The sequence below is a fragment of the Misgurnus anguillicaudatus genome, chromosome 18 (assembly GCF_027580225.2).
Source record: "Misgurnus anguillicaudatus chromosome 18, ASM2758022v2, whole genome shotgun sequence".
In the NCBI taxonomy this organism is placed as follows: domain Eukaryota; kingdom Metazoa; phylum Chordata; class Actinopteri; order Cypriniformes; family Cobitidae; genus Misgurnus; species Misgurnus anguillicaudatus.
Genome location: NC_073354.2, coordinates 5,714,823 through 5,734,941, shown reverse-complemented (window position 1 = coordinate 5,734,941; position 20,119 = coordinate 5,714,823). Strand labels below are relative to the sequence as shown.

Genomic DNA, 20,119 nt, shown 5'->3' with positions numbered 1-20,119 from the left:
CGATAGACAGAGAGAAAGAATGACTGACAGCACAACGCGTTTGTATTACCTCAAACACAAACAGTAGCACGACGATAGGATCTTTAATACCATAGAAATGTTCATAATTCTCACAAAAAAACATATACAAGCATAGAAAGAAGATAAAAACAATCAACACTCAAGCTCTCTGAAGATAAACAGTCAATGATATAAGAATGATCATAAATAATTATGCATGTATGTATAGGCCTATATATATTTTTATTTAAGGTAGAAAAGTGATTTAATCAGGAGCAGTGAGAGATTTTCTCTCAATGCTGTTTGATTAACACGAGTGACAGACAGGAGCAAAATTAGGTAACTTCCCCTTTAAGACCAAAGCCCGGATTCAATACACTTTTACACATGCGCTTTCTCTTTTAGCTGTTTACTTTCTCTTAAGACCTAACTGGTCGTGTTTATGAGGAATTTTGACGCATGTGTATTTAAGGCCAATAAAGCGGAAAAATGCTCACGAGCTTAATGAGCAGCGGTCGCGCGACTTACGCGCTTCTCACAGACAGAAAGCGCAGCGGTTGCGCAACTTGTCCGCTCCTGACACACAGAAAGAACGCACGCATACGGATCTGTTGTCTGTGTGTCAATGGCTTAAAATAACTTGTTTTAAAACTGAAGTGCTTAAATACGTGTACAAACGTTACGTTTTCACGACCACGGCGCACAGGAGCGTGACGTGGGCGCGTAACCTCGATAGAAATGATAGTCCAAAATCTCTATCGGTTGACAAATTTCTACTGGTTAATTATGTCTACCGGTTTATCGCCCACCCCTAATTGTGCCTGTTTAAAACACTGGCAGCATGAGACCTAAAAGTCTTTATTTTTATTCCACAATGTTCCCCATCTGCTGATAAACATGTATTTAGTATGCATAAAACAGATGATTGACTTTTTAAACTTGTTCAAATATATAATGCTGAAAATCGCTTACTATCTTCTTTCGTGAGAGAATCTCCCTCTTGATGCTCTGTCTTGTCTACAGCGTGAGAAACAGTGCATTTTTGCTCAGACCCATAAAGTGCCTATTTTAACATGCCACAATAGTGTTGGGCGATATGCCCTATTTTTAGATCGTCCTATCGTCAGCCTGTGAGATCGGCGATACACGATATTATCGGGGGGCGGGGCAGTAGTTTACTAATTGTTTTATTTGTTAATTGTTACTCATTATAACAAGTCACTTGATGGGTGGACAAAAAAACAAGACCGTAACACCGTCATGACCGCAACCTTCTTAAACCTGATGCCATTAAAGCGAGCGCGTCATTAAAACCCTAACCATGATTACTTAATAACTGTAAAAACATGCATCTGCGCACGCACACACACGTCCGCGCACATACAAACTATTCAATGTATTTATTTAGTGCTGTTGCAGAAGACTACACGTGTCAAGCAGTTGTGCTCTCATGAGGTGCCTTTTTAAACGCATCGGTCCGGCGGAACGCGATCATATTTTAAACACAATCATATATTAAACACGAGGGACGTGTTGCTACAACTCATTGAAATGCATATCATAAACTATATCATTAATACCTAGTGATCTGACTTCAGACAGAGCGCAGCTCTCTGCACGTACGCGAGAGTGAGAGAGGCGCTAATATGCAGCGGGTCATATTTTAAACAAAAAGTAAAGTTTGCATGCATCAGCTCGCATGAAACGCATTAAACTGAACAAATAAGGATTACTACTTTAGTTTATGTTTAGACTGCGGACGGACGCGAGAGCGCGTGCACGTCAGACAGAGAGAAGCGCAGCTGCTCATGACGCGGCGCGCTGGATTTAGTGGAGACCAAGACGCGCGCATTAAGTGCAGGTACGTGCAAGAAGGATTTCTCTCTATACAAGCTCTCCGCGTAAAGTGAAGCCCACAAACCCTCATGTGAGGAAAAGCATGCATTGTTGGTGTTAATATAAAACTATGATGATAATAATAATAATAATAACCATTCGCCAACTATCGTCTTGACTATCGCCATGAAAGCCTGCCATTGGCGATCTGTCTGAAGATCGTCGATACACGATACTATCGTCTATCGGCACAACCCTATGCCACAATAAATTACCTATATGGTATTTTAAGCTCAAACTTATACATATACACATATGTACACATATGTACTCTGGGAACATCAAAGATTTATTTTAATATCTTAAAAACATCTTGTGGAATGTCCCCTTTAATATATAAACCAAATTTAGTTTTATGGCCTCTTTAAAGGAATACCCTACTTTCAAAAATGTACTTATCCCCATGTCATCCAAGATGTTTGTCTGTCTTTGTTCAGTCGAGAAAAAAATTAGTTTTTTGAGAAAAACATTCCAGGATTTTTCCCCATATATAGTGGACTTTAGTAGACCTCAACAGTTTACAGTTTCAATGCAGCTTCAAAGGGCTTCAAATGATCCCAACCGATATATTTTCGACATTTTCTACTGAAACAATTTCTTTAACACGGCAGCATGACCTTACGTATTATGTGATTACATTGAAAGTTCACACATGAGGTATATGAAACTACCGCTCCAGTGTTTACAACTGTGGAGAAAGAAGAGGGTTCAGATGTTGTTGTATGTGGAATGAAACCAATTAATGTCTTTGTGTCAGTTTACTGTTTAAAATGGTCCGCAAGTGTGCATTTCACATATGTAACTTGTGACCTTTTAACGTAATTATATCTTTTAACAGTATATAAAAGGTCCAAACTGAGTTTTATGAATTTGCAAGGTGTGCTGCAGGCATAAATATCTTTTCCTGACAGGAAAGCTGTTGCTTGCGTCATAGAATAATCCACAGCGGAAGGAAAGCAGTGCAGGCCGCTGTGAGGAGGAAGCTCACAGGAAGACCACGCTGAAGGAGGACAGATAAAGATACTGCAAAGGCCAGCATCTGTATGTGCTAGCCCATTTCTCATGGGAAATTGCAGGAGTGCCTGGATAAGAAACCAGGTTGGTACCAGCGCTTTCTGTAAGAGAGACACTAATGGTGTGCCTGAGGACAGAAAGTCATGTTGCTCAGAATCTGTACTGGTACAAGTGTAATCTTCAATCTGCTTCTAATGTTTTTCTCCTGTACCATGGCTATTCAATACTCACAAACATCCAACTAGATTTATTTGATGCGTACATTTACACAAACATTTGACACATGTGCATTGCAACACAATGCATACTACGTTCTCCTGTAGCACATGTGCGACCTACGCATAAAAAGTATGCACGGTTACAAAAATCCGGCAGACCATCGCACATGCGTAAAAACAGAACTGCACTTCTAACTTTAGGCAACTATTTTTAGTTTTTAGTATATTTCTGGTCTAGTCAAATACTGCAGGTACAATATTCTATAATATGAAATGTATTTGGATTTGAATATCTAGTCAGTGACTCATGGGAGCAGACGTGAATTAATGTGTCTGTCTCACGTTATTGTTTATTGGTTGATGCTGGACAGGGGTTTTCAAGCCGTGACACTGGCACGGTTAGACAGTAATAAAAAATGGTGCAGTTGTACTGATCGATGAACACATTTATCGTTGTTAACCATAAAACCGGTAATCTTTACATCTCTACCGTATCCTCGGTCCTGGAAGGCCAGTGTCCTGCAGAGTTAAGCTGAAATTACCTCAACACACCTGAACGTTTTTAGTTTGCCTAGGAAGACCTTGATTAGCTGGATCAGGTGTGTTTGATCAGGGTTGGAGCAAAACTCTGCAGAGACACCGGCCTTTCAAGAGCAGAATTGGACACCCCTGCCATAGATTCTACGTGGGACTATAAATTAGGCAAACATATTGGCCACCGCTCTGTTTTAGCACCTGACTCCATCAGCTAGGCACACAGCAAACACACAGTTGCTTACCACTAATGAGCAGGATGCTGCGGTTACAGCCAAGCCAATGTAAACAGAGCAACTCTGAAACACACACAACTGACCAACACTGAACACACAAAAATTCTTAAAATATGGTTTTTGGTTATAATAAAAAAAGTAAAAACACAATGCTGGTCCAAAAGTCACATGCTCATCTTAAAATAATATATATAGGCTATGGTAAGATACTTTTACAATATATTTTATTAAACGGCAATAACTCTACTTTTTTCCTCTTTCCCTTTTTGTTTGAATTAATTAATTTATTTTAAACATTATAAAGTTATATTATCTTTGTAAACATGTCAAATTATTATAAAAACTAACCTATTTATTTATCTATTTTTTTCACTTTGCACAGTATAAAAATGTTTGTGCCAACCTGAAAACGTATAATAATAATTATATTATTAAATTTAAATGTTATTGGTCCATGTTATGAACACCACAAATAGTTATTTTGTCATTTGACAATTGCTCTGAAGAATTAATATGACAATTTTTCAAAAATTAGACTTAATAAAACTTGTCACATTGCCAAGAACAAACTGATGTATGAAGTTCCCGTTCTATACACTGATAAGAGATATCAGGTCTCTCGCTCATATATTCACAAAGAAAAGCCATTTCCTTTAGCCACACATTTCTCTCAAACCATTTCCTGTGAATGGGCAGCTGACCAATCAGAGGCCTTCTTTGTTTTAAATGCAGCACAGTGAAAGTAGTCCACCCATCTATGTCTGTTCCTGTCATGTGGTTCGGGTCAAACATGCATGGGAACAGAATATTCCCTTCACATTCAGTTTACATTAGTTCTTACATTAGGGAAGGCCAGCATCATCGTCCAACCACCTAGTTGTTCAGTTTTGTAAACTAGCTGATCTAGATTTAAATAAAACTTTTTTTGCTTTAGATAGAGATTTAACCTTTGTCCCACAGGTGGGACGTTTGGCAGTACATTATTAAAATTTTTTTTGTCAATTTCTTGGTCTGAACCTACACTAATCTTGGCAAGCTATTGTTGGAAAGCTCTAGGAATGTAGTTTTCATATTTCATCACAATTTTGCAAAAAGAATGACATCATTTCCTAACATTTCACGGGCCAACAGGTGTTATTACATATTTATTTGTAAATATCCTATAAACCTAAAATAATCTTGGCAAACTATATATTGTTGGAAAGCTCTAGGAATGTAGTTTTCATATTTTCAGATTTTTCTATCTGATGATAGAAATTGTAATTGTCATAATTCTAATTTTTTCAAATTAATCTATAAATCTTCAAAACTCTTAAAAACTTAAATATCATTGGAAAGCTCTAAATGTAGTTTTCATATTTCAAAACCGCCATTGACAAGTTATCTCATCAATTAAGAGAAAAAGTTTCCCTGATGAGTTTTAACAGGGATCCATATTTCCGCTATTATCCACTAGATGGCGCTCTTACCCAACTTATAAAAAAACTGAAGCATCAACTAATTCAAAACCTCTGTGTATGTTTTCATCATCGTTCTGAATCTGATCTCTAACAAAAGTTTTTTACAAAAATGCAGTTATTTCAGCTTTTTGCTCAACAACATTTTTTTTTTTTTTTGAAGAAATCTACCCATACTGTATTTGAGAGGTGATAAAAAGAGAACAAATGAAGATAGTATTCAACTTTTTTCCATTATTTTTGTTTATATATATTAAGAAGATAACTTTCTGGAAGGCATTTTGTGAAACTTTTGTGCAAATCACAAAAAATGCTAGTAGGCAAAAAGCACTGGGGGGAGTGGGTTAATAATAATGCAGCGACAGTAATTTATTAATTTGTGACAAGATAATGCAGCTAACCGTTGACACCTAGTGGCCTTTGTTGGTAAGACCAAGAAAATTTGTGATTTAAACTTGAGATTTGGTTTGATTTGGTTGGACTTTTTCTCTTTTTAGCATTTTGGGTGTAAACTATTTTAATTTGTATGTTTTTAAAAACATAAAATGCATACTTTATTACATTTTTTCTATAAATTTAAACTGGAATAACTTTTTTATTTAATTTAAAACTCAAAACACTTCAGTGAAAAACTCTAAAGTGTCTTCTTTAAAAAGAGACCAAGAATTTGCTTCTTGACAAAAGAATGCCATAGTTATATTACTTTTATAGTATATAATATCACCGTTTCAACCCCCCGTCCCCGTCACAGTTAAAGGGTTAAAAATGCAACTTCTTCCAGCTTTAATGCGCAGAACATTTGTGCTCAATTTCACGTCTTATACTGACCTCATATTTACGTCTCACATAATTCTTGTCACCAAAACATGCAATAACAAAGAAATGGCAACGCATTATTAGGTAATGGGGTCACACGCTGTACATTCTGCAGCGTTCATGTGTACTTTCATTAGGCTACATGAAGCAATAAAATAGCATTGTGCCTTTTGAAAATTGTTTTCATTGCCTATATCTGAAAACTTCTTCAGAACAACTTTATCCAGCTCAACTTTGTACATTTATCCAGAGATAAAGTGTGAACTCAATGATAGATTCTGTGTGGCATTGCCAAGTCCCCTGCTTTTTTTCAAGGTCAGATTTGGCTACTGTAAACTGTCTCCGCAGGTTGGTTTTTCCTGCGGGTTAAAGATGAAAGGATTTTGTTCATTAGTTATTGGTATTTGGACTATGAAGTGGAATGCTTTTGGGCTAGTTTTGAATGTCCATTTGGATGGTTTTGATATGTGAACCTGGCAACCCTGGCTGTGCGCTTGCGCAGACATTTGGTTCGAATTATATAGGATGTACATGTAAACAAACATTTTAATCAGATTGCAATGTTTAGGGTGCATGTAAACTGTATTGTGTAACCTTCAATCGTATTAAATTCAGTCAGATTGACAAAATTTTGTGCATGTAAACATAGCCATAATTGTGAGAACCCTCATCTTCTTCCCAAAACACGTCAAACGCATCTTCTCATTCGTCTCTATTAGTCACACCCTCAGAACTCATTAAACTGTTGGGTTCGGACATTGTGTTGAAATAGTTTTTACATTCTGTCATCCTCAGCTGCAGAAGAACCTCATCTAGGCTGAAAGGAACATGTAAACACACCATTCACTCTTACATAACCGGCCTGCAGATTGTGGTTCCTGTCTACACCAAAAATCTGATCTCACCACCGGGAATTGTAACAGGCGTTCCTCTTACACAACACAGAATGAGCTCTCGACCAAATGGAAAATGTTATTGGAGAACGACTAGTAGACAAAAGAAAATACACTCAATATCTAAATCCATCCCAAGCTGTTGGTATTTGAAAAAGCAAGCATCACTATTATGATTGTTCCTCATAGATTTACATTAAGACAGGGATCTGAGGTATTTCTTGAAACCAGAATAACATTGATGCTTGGGCCAGTAGGCCACCATCTAGCAGCAAACCCGAACACCCTAGCAACCTACAGCAGCTACAACAGTGACTTATGCACAGGCAACTCTTTAGGAAATGTAAAAATAAAGTTTTACTCCACTTCTCCAGCAGTCACCAGCCCAAAGGCAAAGAGGTGAAGTGAATTATGTCTTAGTGGGAAAAGCAGACCTGTTCAAGTCACATTAAATCCATAATCCTGCAGGATTTCAGAGTTCCCAGTTCCACTCAATGAGACTTCATCCCTCAGCTGGAATCTTGAGCAAAGACGGAAAAAGAATTCACTCCTGTCTACAGCTCAGACCCTTGAGCAAAATTGTCATAAACTCATAAAACATTTGTTTGAGGGCTTTCTTCTTCATAATTCTGTTGTGCACAAAAAATATGTGCCATTAATCTAAAGAAAACATACATTCAACACACATTACAAAAAAACTTTATTTTACAGTGTATTTGCTACAGGTTATACTATAGTAATACAGCAACAGTAAATTGTAAACAGTAAATAAATTAACCCTAAACCAAACTCTAATCCCAACCCTATAGTAAGTACATGATGATAATTATTATTTGTCAGTACTTAAATGTATAATTACACTGTAACAATGACACCATCAAATAAAGCGAAAGTGCAAAAATGCATTACAATACTCTGATAAATCCTCATCTCCATAGATGACTACATTTCAGCATTTAAACTTTTTCAAATCTAATAAATTTACAAAGGAAAATGTCAAATCAGTTTTCTAATTTAAATCGATCTTCATTGTAACAAAATAATATTGATTTGGGAATCTGTAAACCGATTATTAATGTGTGCACTTTACTTCAGGCAGGGCTCGTAAGAAGTGCCCGAGCATGAACGATGCTCGAGATAGTTGACAGAACTTTTAGTGCTACATTGTCATTAAAGTTTATCATGTGTATGTGTTTTCAGGCCAATTGAAATATATAAGCAAAGAAAGATTTCAATGCGCTACTCACATGCAATCTGAGAAGTCCGAAGCACGCGTCCGGAAACCCGGCTACAAAAAGCACACAAATACTAGGTTCACATTTCCTTGGGCTTAAACAGACATATGTACACAAAATTACTTCAAAATGCCACAATTGATGTAAATAAATATGTTGTGTGAACGGAAACAATTTAGAAAGAAAACACATGTAACACTATATTGGATCTGTGCATTACATGTAGGTCTTAAAGTGACAACATGCAAACAAATTCCATGTCTGCAAAAATAAAAGTTTTAATGAAATATTAAAAACTAATCGGTATTTGACTGAAATGAAAACAAATTGAATCGTAACTAGGGTTGCGGCGATAGTGTCCTGTATCGACGATCGTCTGACATATCACTAATAGCGGGCTTTCATGACGATAGTTAGCGATAGTTATTATTATTATCAGCATAGTGTCACATTAACATGCGCATTGCGTGCTTTTCCTCGCATGAGAGGGTTTGTGGACTTTACTTTGGGCGAGAGAGCTTGTAATGCACGCGGATTTCTTCTCACATGAACGTGGACTCAAAGCGCGCGTTTTGGACTCTTGCTTGGACCTGAATGCCCACGTCTTGGACTCTTGCTAGGACCTGAATGCGCGCATCTTGGACTCTTACTCGGACCTGAATGCGTGCGTCTTGAACTCTTGCTTGGACCTAAATGTGCACATCTTGGACTTTTGCTCGGACCTGAATGCGCGCGTCTTGGACTCTTGCTTGGACCTGAATGCCCGCGTCTTGTACTCTTGCTTGGACCTGAATGCGCGCGTCTTGGACTCTTGCTTGGACCTGAATGCCCGCGTCTTGTACTCTTGCTTGGACCTGAATGCCCGCGTCTTGGACTCTTGCTTGGACCTGAATGCCCGCGTCTTGTACTCTTGCTTGGACCTGAATGCCCGCGTCTTGGACTCTTGCTCGGACCTGAATGCACTCGTCTTGGACTCTTGCTCGGACCTGAATGTGCGCGTCTTGGACTCTTGCTCGGACTTGAATGCGCACGTCATGGACTCTTGCTCGGACTTGAATGCGCGCGTCTTGGACTCTTGCTCGGACCTGAATGTGTGCGTCTTGTACTCTTGCTCGGACCTGAATGCGCGCGTCTTGGACTCTTGCTCGGACTTGAATGCGCGCGTCATGGACTCTTGCTCGGACCTGAATGCACGCGTCTTGGACTCTTGCTCGGACCTGAATGTGTGCGTCTTGTACTCTTGCTCAGAATGCATGTGGCATGGACTCATTCTAGCACCTGAACTTGTAATATGTAAAGTAGTGGGGCAGTAATTTAATAAATGTGTAAACTACTGCCCCGCCCCCCGAAACTATAGTGTATCGGCGATCTCACTGGCTGACGATAGGACAATCTCAAAATGGGGCATATCGCCCAACACTAATCGTAACCATATATATACTACTTTTATACTACATAACTGATTTTTTCGTTGTCTTCTGTTGTTTGATTAACTTTAATGACACAGACATTAGGTTTAAAAGTTTAAGAGCAAGTTCGGCATGGAGTCCCGTTACAAATCTGATTACGTTCCCTTCAAGACATAAATGTTTTTTACAAGAATGCTTGCCGAGATCGCTTTGTGTCTGGGCAAGACAAAAAACTAAACTGCGCGTGTGCACGTTGGGGCTCTCTTAATCAATCCATTGGTTTAATGTTGGTGCTATATTTTGTCATAGCAATATTTGAGTTTAGCAGGCTAAACAGTTTTCTCTTGTGGACCGGATGTGACATTTTTCTCTTGTGCTGCCTATTGAAAAACCCTGTTGTATGAAGTACAGAGCTGCAGCTCAAAAGTTCTGATATTTTGTTGTCTGGATGAAGGAAAGATTAAGGATTGTCTTTCCTGGGAACAGTAAAGAATTGTGCAGGAAACACATGCGTGTGTAATTAAACACAGCCGCAGCTGAAGGCCAATCATTATGCACGAGGAAGGCCTGGGAAAAGTCGATGATGTCATGAGGAGCACATCTTAAAAACAGTTCAATTTAGTGCTCTGTGTTTAACTGTAACAGTGATGGGAAAACATTACTGTTTTTGGCCAGGAGGGCTGAAGCAAGCTGGGAACAAAAACAACTCTTGCTTTGTGGTAAATTTCATTACTAAAACCAGAGAAAACAAACTGCTGAAAGAGCCTGTTGCTTTTCTCCAGTTGTTGGAATCAGCAGTGGTGCTCCTCTCAAGTCTGAGATCTGTCGATAATAAGCGGCACACAGACGACACACTGGCGCATGGCTTTCCCGAAGTCCGTTATTAACACAAAAAAATAGGCTGATAAGATCAAATTTACTATGAAATAGCAGAGCAACTTCTCTGATGAGGTTTTTAAGTTTCCAGTGTGGTGTGACCACAGCAAACCCCTGAACCACTCGGTGCCCCCAACCCAAACAGACGCCTAGACGAGCAAACCAACGGCTCCCAAAATTACAGTCGTGGGTACGCAGAACTCCTCATTACCATGTGCTATATCACTAAAATTCACCATTTGCCTTAAGTTCTGTCACTACTGGAGACAGGCATACACAATGTAATGACCATAACTATGCAGTAGGCCTGCACAATATTGCGGGGGGGGGACTAGAGTTGAGTGATACTCTCCAAAGTGAGATCGTCCTTTCCTCAGCCCTTGAGATCGCTGATACACAAAAGTATCGGGGGGGCTTTTACTCATTTATCTATGTAAAGCCATAGTTTGATGGACAATAAACAGAAGCTGCTTTACTGTAAGGTTTCGTCTATCAGCATAAGCCAAGGGGGACTGACATTGAAGGAAAATATCGCAATGTATATTAAGGGATGGCAAATACTGGATGATTTCATCAGATTACTTGAAAAGCTCTGTTTGAGAGAAATTAACCTCTACCTTGCTTTTTTTGTAGCTCTGGGATGGCAAACTGAAAAAAATGCATTGCATGACGGCATTATATATCTCTGTTATTAAAACCTTGTTTGGAACGGTACCACCATGTTTTTCACAAAGTAAAATGTAATTTAATTGGTCTTCTCTGCCATTTAACCAATCTCATAAAGTGTAACACTGGCAAGGACATTCGAAATTGTGCCACCCTACTATACAGGCTATATTGCAGAGGTAAAGTCCGACCCACGGTGTTGTGCACATCACAACTATTAAAAATATAAATTACAATCCCACCCAGTAAGATGTCCTCAAGTTCGTGTGAATGCAAACAGCCAGCGACTCAGAGTTAGCGCGATATTTGCAAGGGGAGGCAACTGATATCAGTGATGACCCGCAGGCTTGGGGGTGTAACAATGAGGCAAGATATTCTCTCTTGGTCTCTAGGTTGTGAAAAGTATCTATCTGCACTACCAGTACACCATCAGAACACGTTTTCAGCGTGACTGGAAAGATTATAACACCAAAAAAGGTTCCTCACTTGAACTCTGTGTTGTTCTACTCGCAGGTTCTCCGGGCTCGGCTCAAGCACACACCAAAATGGCCAAGCAAGCACATATGCTCATTTGCTACACATTTAAAATCACGCGAAAAACGTAACCGTGATGCTTTTCTTCTTCTTTTCAAAGCGCTTGGGCACTCCAGAGCGTCTGCCGTTGCTAAGTAACCAAAGCATTGCTTGACAATGTGCACAAACCAGCACCCACCAGCGAAAAAAAAATCATAATCGCCTATACGAACACGCACATTTGTTAAGAAACGTATATCTGATCCTCGCTTACATTCTTATATTTTAAAATATATGTATGCATTATATTTATAAGCCTGTGTGCACATATGCGCATGCTTGAGTGCGCGCCCACACACACACTTATTCTATAACCATCGCACCACCACGGTGAATTGATGAATTACCACCGTGATGGTACAATACTGACATCGTCACAGCCCAGGCAAGCCGCTAGAAGAAATCTTACATAAGATGATGAACAAAAAAAATAGTTTGCCCCAAAATACCCCAATGCATTAATTGTTTACTCAACCACATTATGTATACAGTATATTGTATGGAAAAGAAGGAAGACTATTTGTTTGGAACAACACCAGAGTAATGATTTTCATATTTGGGGTGAATTATTTCTTTCACATAAAGATGAACAAACACTACAGTATGAGTTGGCTAGAAGGTTTAACAGAAGCAAAAGTATTGACTACTCAAACTCTAATCTTGCTTTCCGTCACATTTGCACCTTTCATTTCAGTGTTTAGACTGGATCCCGTCCAGATCCCCGACTCAGCAATTTCATCTCAATCCACACAAAAAATGCCAAAATATCTAAAAGAGGATCTGGGTTTGCCGAGGACAAAGTCGGCTTTGTTTGATTTGGATTGAGGTGAGTCCCTTTTCACCATATGTTGACTTTCCACTTCAGATCCCGTCTGGATATTGAATGGCTCTTTGGTTTCCAGACCTGTGGGTGTTCAGCTGAACGGCAGGCACGTGCTGGATTCAGTTTCACACTGGTGCTGAACGGGAAGACCTCACATCTCAGGCTTTCTGTAAATACAGCTTTAGTTTGGCTTGAATTTCTGAATACTTCTTGTCCAAAGCCGTGCTGGAATAAGCTACCAGAATGGCATCGGATTATAAACAAAAAGCTGTTGAACAACTTTGAACAGTTCTGGTTTGTTGTAACAAATAACCTAATAAAACAAACCACCAAATAGCCCACAGATAATTTATTATAGCATGTTAAAATGGCCACTTTGTAGGTGCGAGCAAAAATGTGCCAGGTTTGGGTGTGTTCGTAAAAATGCAAATTTAGCTGATAAAATGCAAACACTGATCGCCATGATGGTGGTTTGTTGAAATTGAAACTCAATTGTGCCGTCAAACTATTTCTATCTGTGTCTGGGACAGGGTTGTTCTTTTGAATGTTTTTAGGTTAAAAGAAGCACTTGGGAATGGGGACCCAATTATACAACTTTAAAATAGTCAGATTTTCACTCTATGACCCCTTTAACATAGCCAGCAACCAACCACACTAGAAAAATCTCTCAGAATACCTTAGCATAAAAATGTCCTGCCAACCATCTTGAACACCATGAACTCAGGGGTAGAGATGCAACAAAAGTTAGGCCACAGAAAAGTTTTGGGAGAAAGAAGAAAATGTCCAAAATTATAAAACAAAAATAAATTTTGCATTTGTATATAAACCTTTGGAACGTATTGGTTGTAACGCACAATTATCAAATAAGTTTAAGATCATAATGTACAAAGCCGTTTTGGTAACATGCTCTATAAATATTGTCAAAACTAGTCCAAGGGCATGCGGTGAGACTAATTGAGTTGAATTGGGTTAAAATAAGCTGTGAAGATGTTATCACACCCACTCCAGCGCTGTAGCGTCCCCATGGCCTTTGTGCAATTACACGCTTCTGCTGGGCTTTAACAAGTGACCCAATGTCGAGTTTGAGCCCGGCTTAGCCAGAAACCACAGACCTCAAGGAGAGCCAATGCCTATCGCATTCCTTCATCACAAAGCAAGTGGCTCTCAGCGCACGATAGTGGAGGTTAATTAGGGAGAAAATCCAGCAAGAATTTCATACGGCAGCAGTTTAGACAACTAGGAACAGAGGCTCCTTCTTCCATCCCACAGCGTAAAGTCATCTAGGCACTTTAGCGGGTGGATTAGGGCCGAGAGCCCGCAATGACTAGCGGTGGAAAAATGAAAATAGGAGAACACATGACTCATGCCAGCTCCTTTCTCTATTCTCTCTTTATAAATGACTCTCCTTTGTTTCTCTCTGATAAATGTCAAACAATATGCCACTAAACACCTATGCCATGGAAAACAAACACAAACAGATTGCTAGCTCGGTCAGCAAACAGTCCACACAAAAGGTCGGCTGCTGCAAGTGACATCTGGCAATTTAGTCAAGCCAATAAAGAGAGCTACACATCATTATCATCTATATATTTACATTTTTCAGATGTCTCCAAAAAGAAATGACTCTTAAGCAATTCCATGCAAATGTCAACCATACCATAAAAAAGGTTTTTAACCATACTGATATCTCAGATGTCAATATCTGATGTAATTCAACCATTTTATTAAATTATTTTTAGGGATGCACCGATAGGATTTTTTTGGGCCGATACCGATTTAAACAGACAACTTCTGGCCGATACCAATACCGATATTAAACACTTGTATACAATACTATACAGTTGGTCTATTAGCTAGTTTATTTCTGCATCAAATAATTTTTACTGAACATGGATTGGATCTAATTAACATTCAACTGACCAACATAATAAGAGAGGCACAAATTAAAACAAATATAATAAGACAGCATGACAACCTTCAAAGGTGGTTTTTGCTATTCAGCATAACATTAACTCATTTTTTTACATATAATGGATTTCTTTATGCAGTTAATTAATAAACAATCGGTATCGGCCTTTCTCTTGCCGATATTCCGATGGTTTCAAATTCATCAAAAATCGGCAGATTAATATCGGCGGCCGATACATCGGTGCATCACTAATTATTTTTCATATTTTGGTAAGTACAGCTTTTCAAAATTGTCACATCCAGGACACTATTGAAAAAGACATTTTTAATTATCTCAATCTTCCTGGTTAAATAAAGGTAAAAAAAACATCCATAACGGAGAAATGTCACATAAACGCTGTTTCTTCCACATAAAAGCGCACAAGAAATTAAAATCAATTTTTATATGTTCTTTGAAAAGCCGACCCTTCTCCTTTGTTGGGTATTATTGCTTCTGATTTGTGCATTTTAATGTACAGAATTAAACTTTTTTGTCACATCCATAACACATACCGTATATACACGAGCATAGACTGATATTTTTTATGTCTGGAAAATATAAACAGATGATTCAATATATTGGAAATCAATACATTCGCTAAGAAATTACTAAGGGCCACTCAAGAGAGATGGATACACAGATTGGCACCCCCGCCTAGACATCTCCTGTCATCCAGAGAGCTTTCTGTTTGATAGATATAAGCAACAGTAAACACCACCAATGGTGATATTCATCTTTACTTGCTCCATGATGGCTGCATAATAGTGAAGTATTAGAAATCTATAAGTATGCCCCTCACGATAGTGTTCCTGGGTCGAGATCTTTTGTTAATCCTAAACCCAAATCATATCCTATCTTTCTAATAAAAAACTAACCTTAAACAAAGAGCAAACTTTATGTTAATAGAAGTAGTCTCTTACCTAGTCGTAAGTCTAACCCTACACTCTGATTGGCTATCAGTAATGCTGATATTATTGACCGAGGACTACTGCTATGTCAGATTTAGGATATTTCCCACCTCAATGTGGAAATGATGTCTTGAACTGCGCTCTTTTTATGTTACTAAATACATTAAATGTTACTTAATGTTTTTTTCCGGCTTTAAAGTGGGAAACATCCTAAATCTGAGTGGTCTGGAACACGGCATATGTTCTACGTTTCTCACATCATCAGGACTGGAATCTTTTCTAAACAAAGCCTAACAAGGTGTGTGCTGCACAATCAATAAGTAAATGACAATAAAGCCCAATGCCCTTGCGACCAGGGTTACGTGACCTTTGCAACTGAAAGCTCACAATGGTTCATTAGAATTTGAACGGAAGGGAGGCACTCCAGCTTAAGAATTCAGATAAATGTCACAATATTACAAACATACACCAGATCTTTATATAGACTGCAACATAATGCATTATTTTAAGTAAACTACTGATTTAGAGAAGAGCAGTCTGTTGGATTTTTCTACCCAGTCTCACAAAATTATTTACCTATAGTCACGTAATTTTTTTTCTTTTTCATGATAATGTCACGAATTTCCGCGTTTTTTTGTGATCGTATCACAAATTTCTTTTTATGTGTCATTGTCACATACTGGTTACTCAACTGCTTTTTTCTATTTTCAAACCATTTTCGCTTCGGTTTAGGGTTAGATTTGGTGTTTGCGTTAGGATGTCACTTTAAGCACTTTATACTATTTTTTCTGATTTATTTTTTATATTTAAAAAAAATGTCTCCCGGCATTAGGGTTAGAGTTGGGTTTGCTTAAGGATGTCATTTTATGTAAATCCAACCCTAAACCGAACCGACAATGGTAAGAAAATAGGACAAAACAGCAGCTGAGCAACCAATACGTGACAATGACACATAAACAGAAATTCGTGATAAGAAAAAATGCGGAAATTCATGACAGTATTACGAAAAAGAATCAAAAAAATTACGTGACTGTAGGTACGTAATTTCGTGTGACTGGGCTGAAGATTTACATGCAATAGTGTGAAAAATAGGGATGCTTAGCATTTTACAGGATTTAAGGTTTCATTGTTAATAAAGACAATTTTGACTAGCGGGTCATTTCTTATTCAGTAATAATAACTACCATGCGTGGGTGACACTCAATGGAAAACACAGGGCCTTTGAAAACAAACCGTAGATTAGCCGTGCAATTTGCAAAGATATTACAAGAACTAAAGATGTTTGGACAGAATTCAACATTTGAAACGTTAGACGTTACATTGCTACGCTGCAGCTGCATGTGCTTACAATCTAACAAAAATTATCAGGTACATTAGCATCACTAAATAAACTTGCCATGCATTTGCCATATACCTGGGTTTTTACGCTCAATTGAAATCAAACATAGAAGCTCATTTGTTACAATCAAGATACCCCAACAGCTTGTCGAGCCCAAATTCCCTGTACAGCGCTGCAGTAGCATAAAGCTTCTGTTGAAAGTCCAGAAGGGATAGTTCACCAAAAAAATGAAAATACTGTCAGCATTTACTCCCTCAGGTCCTGTATACATTTCTGAATATAAATAAAGATATTTTAAAGAAGGTTTGTAACCGGCACCACTGGCACTGACTTCCATATATTAGGAAAAAATAATACTATGTAAGTGAATGGTGCCCCAGAGTTATTTGCGCATTTGTGTCACTCGCATTATCACAAGCCTATCTTTATTTCTCACATCAAAAAGAATTACATGACCACTTCAGGGCTCCAGATTAACTTTTTTCACTAGGAGCACAGTGGCCCCCAACTGAAAATTTTAGGGGCACAACCAGAAAATTTAGGGGCACATACTGTAAATCAACATGCTAACCAAATATTCACATTTCTACTAAGTAATACACTGTATTACTAATAAATACTTTGATGATAGATGCAGAAAGTACAATGTGCTGTTTAAAATTCTGTGTCACATCCCAAAAAAAGGTCAAATTTACTGGTCGCACATGTGCTACTGGATGTAAAATTCAGTGGCACACTCTCAAATTTTGGTGGCAAAATGCGACCATTTGATGGCAGTCTGGAGCCCTGCACTTGAATGCTACTGTATATAACAACCATGTATTGTGCAGCAGTTCCTTGTAAAGTTGCATTGATGTGTCACAAAATAACAAATGTTCGACGATTTGTAATATAGCACACAGACTTCACGGACCATTTTTATGCAGCAGGACAGACCCTGCTTGCTGTCTACATTCACTATATGGAAAATATTTTCAGTCATTTAGGTTTGGAACTACATGAATCTGAGGAATTGTATTTTTGGGGATCATGTGATTTAACCCAAAGGAAAATCCTTCTATACTCTTTTTCCACCTTGTCACATCCGCAAAACTTTTAGGACCCAAAACAGGCCTGCTAACAAGACGTTTTAGGAAAACAATGACAAATTTGGCATTTCGTACAGTACAGTATGTCTTAGGCGTAACTCCAATTACAGACTGAAATACATCAGCGTGTGCATAGCATTATGATGTGGGCGCTCTGATCAAACATCGCTTTGGTCGGATGTCAGTGGAGTGTGTGCTGGTGATTATGGGGTAACGTTTCTACAACAGATCCGTCTTTGTGCCGTAAACTCGCTGCTGAATTGTACACCGCTGTGTGATGAGTTTCCTTTACTCAAATCCATGGGTTTATCCATGATAGCAGGGTCCACAGCTGATGCTTTGAGCCCCATTCACCTCAGCTGCACTCTGAGGATCCAGCTGGTCTTTGTAAGCTTTTTGAGATCCATACAAACACTCCATGACAACAGAGAGAGAGAGAGAGAGAGAGAGAGAGAGAGAGACAGGAGGGGGGTTGAGACTCTAAAGACACAATAAGGAGGCGAGTGGACTCAACATGAGCTGGATTTCGCGCAGTGTAAATCATTAAGAGGTTGTGTTGATGATTAATAGCCCCAACTATTAATGAACATATGGGTGAACATTACACTGCTCACTGTTTCTAATTGAACCTTAATAACCGAAACAAATGAAAGATAATCTCTTGAACTCTTTTAATTATGAAGACAAATGAGAGCGGACCTATGACACTATAATCTGAGCTTACAATTTTTCTATGGAAAACTAACCATGTGCACATACTGTTTTCTTTGCATTTAAAACTAAAATATATAAAAGCAAGTGACATTTGCAAACAAACAATGCCATTATGTTTCCTTCAAACGTTTCTGAACTATTAAGGTGAATTTCAGTGGATGTACTGAATAAAATCATCATCTCACACACACACAGGTGGTGTCCCTATAACCACAGGTGTCACAGTCTGACCACCAGAAAATATCTTCATTTTAAAGTATAACTTTATTTTAAACGTTTCTTATTTAAATACTTAAAACAGCCTTTGTTTCTAATGCAATGACATTTAACTGTGGCTTCATTATTCTGTTTAAAATGTAAAGAAATCTTAATGTAAAATAAAAGATAGAAAATCTATAGAGACACCTCAGCATTTGTTTGTCAAAAAGACAGGAGAAAAAAAATCAGTGTTTTAATACACAATGATGATGCTATTTTACGATGACATTTTGTGCCTGATGACATTTTGTACATTGTTTCACAATATTGTATTTAGATGTAATGTCCATTGTGTAGCCTACTTAAAATGTCACCGTGTTCCGCGGATCTTGACTGTTTCAGTCTCAAATTTCACACGCGTTACTCCAAAGCAAACGAACAGATTTTAGAAAAGTTTCTGACTTACCTTAAATGATGAAAAGTGATGGCCATTAATCGTTATTTTCGCAAGAAACATCAAATCGTTCAGTGTGGCCTTATTTATTTTCCTGAGACAGATGTGCGTGTCGTTCTCTCCTCAAGCGCTGGACATCAAGTAACCGTTACCGTTCACGCGCCAGAGAAAGAGCGCGCGCGCGCGCGGTGAAACCACACCTCTCCCAACTCTAAACACAGTCAGTCACTCACTTACTCACTCACTCAGACTTTCCTCCTTAGTTACATGTTGTTTGCATCCACGTTTTATCCCGTTTATTTGGTTTTAAGCGGCGTGTCAATGAGACTACACACTTTTTCGATTTTGGGTCGTACACTCATAATTAACATTATGTCATTTACTTGCACTATGTCGTACACATAAAGTATGACTTTCTTTGCTAAATGGAGCACAAATTGTCCAAAAAAAGTATTACATATAAACCACAAAAGTAGTCTAGGGCTCTACAGTATATGACTCATGTGCTATATTGCATCTGAATACATACAGTTTCCTTCTGTCATAGCTCCTAAATCTTTAAGACTTCAAGGTTGTTTTTCGACAGCATCATCCATCTATTTTCATTGTATGGGACAGAGCAGTCAAATCTTTTGTTTTATTTTCTATGTGTTCCATTAAAAAATAAAAGTCATACTATATTGGAAGAAGATGCAAAATATTATGTAAATGATGACACAATTTTTGCACAAATTGTTTCATTAAAGAGCAATTATTTCATTGCTTAAAATTTTGTTCAAAACTCATCAATTTAAAAAAACCTTTGTCTCTGATTGGCCAGCTAA

The 20,119-nt window shown here is 38.2% G+C and overlaps 1 protein-coding gene across 2 annotated transcripts in view; it reads right to left on the bottom strand.

Moving 5' to 3' along the window:
* tiam2b (TIAM Rac1 associated GEF 2b) overlaps positions 1–19,446 on the bottom strand; it is a 60,333-nt gene extending 40,887 nt beyond the window's left edge. For both annotated transcript variants that reach the window (XM_073855661.1, XM_073855663.1), the window contains exon 1: positions 19,308–19,446. The gene's annotated coding sequence lies outside the window, so the exon portion shown is untranslated. The remainder of the gene's footprint in view (positions 1–19,307) is intronic.
* Positions 19,447–20,119: the final 673 nt, after the last annotated feature.